The 6,000-nt window shown below is 44.9% G+C and overlaps 1 protein-coding gene across 6 annotated transcripts in view; it reads left to right on the top strand.

Annotated features, from left to right (window-relative positions):
* The first annotated feature begins 778 nt into the window (after window positions 1-778).
* Window positions 779-6,000, top strand: part of LOC148516720 (membrane cofactor protein-like) — a 62,955-nt gene continuing 57,733 nt past the window's right edge. For 2 of the 6 annotated variants that reach the window (XM_088479586.1, XM_088479584.1), the window contains exon 1: window positions 779-960. The gene's annotated coding sequence lies outside the window, so the exon portion shown is untranslated. The remainder of the gene's footprint in view (window positions 961-6,000) is intronic. The other 4 variants (XM_088479589.1, XM_088479587.1, XM_088479585.1 and 1 more) reach the window with 3 other exon arrangements.

Raw genomic sequence — 6,000 nt, 5'->3', positions numbered from 1 at the left:
TCCCGAATCCTCTATCCCGCCTAGGGTTAAATGACAGGGGGCTAAAATCTAGACGCCTGTCATTTTCCTGACGCCGTTGAGTTTTCCATATCAGAAATGCTCGGGACCAGAAGCATTTCGGATATGGGATGTTTTTCAGTATTTACAATACGTTGGGTCCGGCTTGCGTATGGGAGTTCAGTGGCATCCATGGCTGGGTGCAAAGGGTTCCAGCGGCGGGGTGTGGAGAGGTCCAGCAGGGGTGTGGGACCATCGATGGTTTGTGAACCGATGTTAAGAAAACATCGGTGGCTGTGGCCTCAAACAATAGATAGTTGAACCCATCAGTCAAATTTGCAATTTTTATGGTATACAGGGTTTTAAAAAAAAAAAAAAAATGTAATAAAATTGTGTTGGATACGTTTTAAAAAGATGTTCTTGACCTAATTCAGTCATAAAAAAAAAAGACAATTTCTGAGCGGTTTTTGGAAAAAAAATGTGTCACTTAAGTGGTTAATGGTGTTGACTTGCAAATGCATTTTATGATCATTTTCTTTTCAAATACATATAAAAAAACTTATTCAGAGGAAACTTCTAATATGCAGTGCACAGATCAATATGAAACTCACTGCCTATCAGTCTAGTAACGTTACTCTTTTAACCAATATGTTGCAAGTAAGTATAATTACGTAAATCAGGAAAGAGGAGAGGGAAATCAACATTCAATCAACAACAGAAGACATTTTGATGGAGCCCAAGATCAAGTAGAAATGGAACCCGGATAGTCATTTGTGTTTTTAGCTAAGCTGCACCCTGTGATCATTGGTCATGGAGTGACTCAGTGGCTGCACAGAGGGTGTGCCCGGACACTATGATATACTGTCGCTGGCAGTTCTCAGCGCTGTCTCATTACTGCGGAGTTTCCCTGGAGTAAAGTCAGTGCAGCTCAGACTACAAGACCCGGAAGCGGCGTACACTGAGGTAAGGGCCGAGCGCTCAGCTGATTATTATACGTTTTATGCCGTATGGAATGGGTGCATATGTAATAGAAATTTAGTAACGTTCCATACAGAACATCCGATGTGTTCCGAGGCTAAAGTGAGGGGGGTTACTTTCTGATCCCTCACAGTGCTATGCTCATGGTTAGGTCTAAAGTGAAACTTGGATCTAGCATCAACCCTATGCTCCTAGATCAGCTTCCGCGGAGAACAGTGGCTTGTGGCGATCAGCTTCATATGTTCTGGTGAATTCTATTTAGCTGCCGGAGTTGTGCAGGAGAGGAAATTGTAATAACTTTATTATGCCACCAGGAATGACACAGTTAAGGTCACACTGTGCCTCTAGGGACTACGGAGTATAGGGTACGCTGTGCCACCAGGGACCAAACACTGTAGGGTACGCTGTAACACCAGGGACCACGCACTATAAGGTTTGCTGTGCCACCAGGGTCCATGCACTATAGGGTACGCTGTGTCACCAGGGTCCACGCACTACAGGGTACGCTGTGCCACCAGGGACCACGCACTATAGGGTATGCTGTGCCCCCAGGGACTATGAGGTATAAGATATACTGAACTTGGCCAAATCTTCCTTCCTGTGAAATAGGGTGTTTCGGGGCAAGTGACACTGCACTCACACATAATCACTCTGGCTTATATATAGGAGTGTTGTGGGCATATATCAATAGCTCTGTGCGATTCTGAATCATGCGTATGGGGAAAGGAAGCCTGTTAAAGATGTACCAAGCATGGGACTGGTGCAAATGCTTATCCTAATGACGACGGTTGTGGCAGGTGGTGTAAAAATCAATGGGCGGCCAGGGCTTCTGCTTGCACACGTACAATCACCTGCATTAGTTGAATGGATACTGGCATTCGCATGAAGTAGTGAATCAGGATTCTGTGGCTGCCCGCAACTACGGCCACTTTACATGCGGCTCAGAATCAGCCCCCAAAACACTATTTGTATTTTAATCATTCTAGTAGGTTGATTTGGCATGGCACACTGAGCCAGCTTAGCTGCATTATTTTTTTTTCTTTGTTAAGACCTTGTGTAAGTCCCCTTTTGTATTCTTGTTTTGTTCGTTTCTCTGACACAGTAATAGAATTATCAGGTAAATGGCAATCAAACTGGTCATGGTCAGTCACACTTGTGGATGATATTTGCTCTGTGGCACATGCATTTAGCGATTGTGAAACAAGTTTATAGGATATCATTGGGTTAAGTTGACAACCTAGCTATATTTCAGATTTTGTCTGTTTTAAATTGATTATTAACTATCCCTACTATGGGCATAGTGTTTCCTGATTAGGCATATATGCAGGCAATGTGATCATGGGGCACCAGGATTAATCGCAATGGCTTTTGAACAAATGGATGGGCTTGAGCCTGTTGAACCCCAGATGTGTTTGACAACAGAACTTATATTAAAGTTAACTACTGCACTATAATGCCGGCCATACACTGTGCGATTAAGAAACGTCACAATGTGTTGTACGATTTCCCTTGAAATTCTACATACGATGTGGTCAAAATGGTATACGAATGATTGTTAAGATCCTATGATCCCCATATGCATATGTATCACATTGTACATGATAGATCGCAATCTTATGGTTTTGCCAGCTCTACGACGGCGGGGATGCACATCGTAAATGGACATAAACACACGATGTGCACAATTGATTGCAATTGTACAAAAAACGTACCGTGTATGGGCTGCTTAAGTTTAAACACCAAAGTGTTTATTTGAACATCGATGAAGAAACCAATGTTTCAGGCAACTCTGTGCCCTTTTTCAAACTTTAAACTTATTCTAGAGTGCCATACTTCTTGCTTTCATCAATATCAACAACACTACTGGCACCCATCATTGTATATGATTTTTGGAGTGCCCAATCCTACATATACTGTATATAATTTTGTGTGTGTAATTGGGACACTGGAAGTGAAATAGCTCCATCTAGTGTGTAGTATTGTACAAATTCAGTGTTTCGCATTTAAACAGAAAAAATGTGAGCATACCAGAATAATAAATAAACAGCTTATATGTGTGTCTATGACTTGACTTGTTAACATTCTTTTTAATCTTGCATCACATCTCCATGGTGGTTTAATACAAACAAAAATAACAGCGTGTAATACTTGCTCATTCTAAGTTGGGAGGGAAGCAGAAAAAAAGAAATTAGTCATTTGTGTTGTGCACGCCCAGATATGCACATCAAATTTTGTGAAGCTGTCTGGCGCATCCGTTTCTGACTTAGGCCCGTATTCAATTAGAAGCGTAAAGCTGCGATCTGCAAAAAAGTTTCACCGATTGCGACTTTTCGTGTGCGCGGAAACTCAATGCAGTGTTATAGGCGAAAAAGATACGCCTCTGAATAGGTGGAGAAAAGAAGTGCAACATTTTTGTTTGGGGGTGCAAATTGGGGAAACCACTCAGAACCTTTGGGACAGCCCCCCAATGGACAACTGCGTCAAAAAAGTAAAATAAACAAACCCTTAAGAACACCCCCAAAAAGCACTTTGGCGGTGAAAAAGTGTAAGATGGGCAGACAAGTTCGCAAACTAGCAAAATAAGGTTCTGGTGGTGCACTAAGAAGGGGTCAAGTGTTTTGGGATTGCAGGTGCATTTTTGGGGGTGGAATTTTACTTTATTTAAGTCCACTTTAGAGATATTAAAAGATGCTAGCACCCATTTTCAGGTACCCCAAATTTTACAGGACTACTTATTTTCACCAAAAATACTGCTCTATGCTATTCTTCACCAATTGTGCAAAGACGCTAATAAGTGGCAATTGTGCGAACTTAAGCACCCCAAACAGTTTTATTAGGGTTAATCAGGCACTACTACATTGATCCCCAATGTTTCTGCATTTTTTTGCGGGGTACAGGCTGATTTCCCCGATTCTGATACCATTATTCGCCTGTTCGGACTTTGAGTGTCTCCGTTTTTGCGTCTTTTGGAATTGAATACAGCGAATAGCGGGGGCGCACACGATAAGTTTCCGCTGCTAAAATACGTGATGTAGGTGAAAAGTCCAGCAGGCGAAACTTTATCGCTGGTGCGAAACTAATTGAATAAGGCCCTAAGATGCAATTTTAGGTGAAAAAGATGCATGGGACCTCGAGCCTCTTTTGCGCCAGCTGTCACACACTGCATGGTTTATTGTGACTAGGTGTATGAGGATCTATTTGTGTGTTATATAACACACACACTCCAATACTTTGAATAGCACCTGGTGCCTGTGCATCAGTCACAGATGATGTTCCAAATTGTTTTGTCTTACCTGGTGGTCTACGGGATTGGGAGCCCCTCCACCAGAATCTGTATGTTCCGGAACATTTGATAGTTCTCTAGGGGTCACACATGTCCAGTGGGGGATTGCGCCATGAAGGGGTGGCTGTAGTCACCCCAAAGTGACTTCAACCGGCTGATACATAAAGTACTCTGTTGTAGGGCCTCCTTCTGCGGGCTCCTGTGTCAGATTTATACCTGGAGATGCAGTAAGAGCTCGCAGCTGCTCTGGAGAGCTCCAGCTCTGTAGCATGGGGACTTTTGTCCCAGAGTCTGGCTGTCTACATCTGGAGCTCATTTTTGGCCAGAAGGAGAATTATGTCCTGCAGCAGAGTCACTGGAAATAAGTTTTGCAGGGACCCTCTTCTCCTTTCCAAACTTGGATCACCTGGGATTGGTCATGGGCAGGCCTATATAAGACATCTGGAGCTAGTAAACATGTTGCTTCAGGAAAACACCTGCATCTGCTTGTATACAGTTACCACTAGTTAATCACCAAACACAGGGTCTCATTCAGACCCGCTCGCGAGCGCAGGACGCTCGCAAGCGGGTCGATGGTACCCAAATGCGCATGCGCACGATGGAGGGAGCTCCGTCGTGCGCATGCGCGAGACACAGCGAGCGACGGGGTAGCAGTCGCTCGGGGTCTCGCACCACAGGGGGCGTGCTGTCGATGACAGCACACCCCCTTTGGTGGGCATGCCGGGGGCGTGGCTGCCAGACGGAGGCGTTCCCATGGGAACACCTACCGTCTGGGTCCGGCCCCACCGACATCACTAGTGATGTCAGTGGGACTGATTTTGGCTCTGATAGAGCCAAAATCACTCCAGGGCTTGCGGCGACGAGACCCTACCGCAAGGGTCTCGTCGCAAGCCCGATGGTCGCGATGGTCTTGACCATCGCGACCATCATCATCATGGACGCTCGCATAAGCTGTGGGTGGTAACCCACAGCTATGCGAGCGTCCAAGAGGCCGCTCGAAGTTTAGGTAGGAGGGCCCTGATTCAGAGCGAGTGCTCTGGTCAGAGCATCCGGCTCTGAATCAGGCCCACTGAACGGTTTTTAGTTGTACTGAGGTTGGGCCCAGTGTTTCCAAACTCAAGCCAGCTGTTGCTGCCAAGCACAACAGTGGTCCATAGGAAGGGGCCAGTGGGGAATTAGCCTACATCAGTGTTGGCTAACCTTGACACTACAGCGGTTATGGAACTACATAACCCAGCATGCACTGCTACAGTTTTGCTATTAGGGCATGCCAAATCTGTGGCAGGGCATGCTGGGATATATAGTTCCACAACAGCTGGAGTGTCAAGGTTAGCCAACACTGGCCTACATCATACAGGTTGTAATGCAGCAGTATAACCACAAATTCCAATAAGTAAGCTGTTCCATGTACTGGTGGTTGGAGACTGGTGGTGGCAGCGAGTTACCTACATACGATGCAGTGATTAGGAGTCCATAACAGACTATTGCTGATGTGAGAAGGAATCCCTATACTCTGAGTGACTAAGTAAGCCCACTTAGGTTTCTCAAGGAAGAGTAACCTCCTGCACAAATCAAGAGTGCCTGGTGGAGTGAGGTCATCTGGTCACACCGTACATCAAAGTAAAAAATATAGAGGGAGATTTATCAAGCAGTTTAGTGGAGAAGTTGCCCATAGCAGTGAGCCAGCTTAGCATTTATCAAGTACATTCTATAAAATTATAGGTAGAAGCTGATTATTTGCT

The sequence above is a fragment of the Taudactylus pleione genome, unplaced genomic scaffold (genome assembly GCF_031769625.1).
Source record: "Taudactylus pleione unplaced genomic scaffold, aTauple2 ptg000242l, whole genome shotgun sequence".
Lineage (NCBI taxonomy): Eukaryota > Metazoa > Chordata > Amphibia > Anura > Myobatrachidae > Taudactylus > Taudactylus pleione.
Note: the sequence above shows the minus strand (reverse complement) of the source record. Positions and strands in the feature narration are given on the sequence as shown.